Source organism: Balearica regulorum, chromosome 15 (assembly GCF_011004875.1).
Source record: "Balearica regulorum gibbericeps isolate bBalReg1 chromosome 15, bBalReg1.pri, whole genome shotgun sequence".
In the NCBI taxonomy this organism is placed as follows: domain Eukaryota; kingdom Metazoa; phylum Chordata; class Aves; order Gruiformes; family Gruidae; genus Balearica; species Balearica regulorum.
In genome coordinates, this window is record NC_046198.1 from 11779499 (window position 1) to 11781195 (window position 1697).

Sequence of the window (1697 nt, forward strand, 5' to 3'; positions counted from 1 at the left end):
GCGTAAGCAGGGACATCTCCACATCCCACCATCGAGCAGCTCCCGGCTGCCTGCAATTCTCCGGCCGCGGGGTTTGGAGGCAGCGCCGGGGCTGGAGCCATTCCCCAGCATGATGCGCGAGGCTTTGGTTGCCATAACAACTGGATTCAGGCTTCAAAAATAGTAACTTATTTTTCATTCAATTTGCCTTTTGCCCTCTGAGACAGATCTATTTCAGGACTGATGGTTCACTTCAGGTGTCCCTCGCCAGCACCCCGACTGCGGGCTGGGGGCTTCGGGGCTGGGGGTTGTTTTGTTAAATGTGCTTTATTGTCATTTTTCTCTCCCTCCACTATTCAGGCCCAGAGAAAGGTAAAGCAGGGCACAGGCACCATGAAATAGCCTTTGCCAAAGCCTCATCATCTAGAAGGCTGGGGAAGGAACTTGAAAAAAAATCTTCTCGGCTAAGTGGCAGAGCGTGGGAGAGGTTTTCAGAGATGATCTCACTCTGCATCTCAGCTTGGACCTGCTGATCTCAGCCAGGCCTTGGCTGTCCCAGATACACTGGGAAGGTCCTACCAAAGGTGGAGCTTATTTTGTTCCCCCAGCACCTCCTGGATCCCACTGTCACCAGCCTAGTCCTCGACAGCACCTTCAGTCCATGATGGGAAACGTGAAGGGCGGCTGACCCTGGGGTGCTTCTTTGTGCATGTTGAGGACACTCCACAATGCAGCATGCACCTGGAGCATCACCCCTGGGTGGATGAGCTGCTTTTGGAATGGGTTGCAGAGGGTGCCAGGATTAATTCATGTCTTCAATTAAGGGACCCCTTAATTTTGGTCCGTTTTGGCTTTTGGAAGATGTGTGTGTGTGTGTGTGATTTCCCATGGCAATGGCCGTATGAGCATAACCTTTTGTGTCGAGATGTCCTCAGCTGTTCCACCTTCCACCCATGAACATTATTACAGCATCAGCAAGGAGAGGTTGCATTGGGGAGATCGTGGCTCTCCTTCTCCAGTTGCTGCTGGCCTTACCTCACCTTTCTTGTCCCTTAACTGCTGGCCTGAAGGTGCCTGCGCTGTCTGGCACAGGGTGGGCAGGGATGATGGCCATCTGCCTGCAGACAAGTCCCCATCACGCTTTACAGCCCCTTTCTGAGCTGCCCAACCTCAGATGTACATTGGGATCTCACCTCCTGTGATATCCTCCACCGGGTGATGTAGAGGACGGAGAGGTGAAGGCTTAGGATGGAGGTGGGGTGAGGATCCTGGGGTCTCCAGTCCTTCCCTTGCTGCTGTGCAGCTTCCTCCCCTTTCTCCCGAGCAGGGAGGGATGGTGGGATGCTGGTGGGAGTCATGTCCCCACCCATGGGCACCCCACAGCGATGGGGCTAGGGCAGAGCCGCCCACCCCTGTCGAGGCCTCTGGAAAATAATGGAAAAAAAAAAATATCATTAAAATCAAATAAATAAAGGCAAAGCCAAACAAAGCAACTCCCTGGGGATGCCGGGTTGGGCTGGCCCTGCCCTGGGGCAGGCAGCGTGCAGGCAGGGACATCTCGGTGCCCCTCCTGGAGGACCGGGCCGTGGGCAGCACTCGCCGCTCCCTCCCCCCCGATGCTTTAATCACATTTTCAATTCAAATCTGCTGCTATTTGATCCTCCGGGGGTGGCGGCGGGGAGGGGGGGAATATTTTTAGCTGTGCTTAAAGCTGCCGG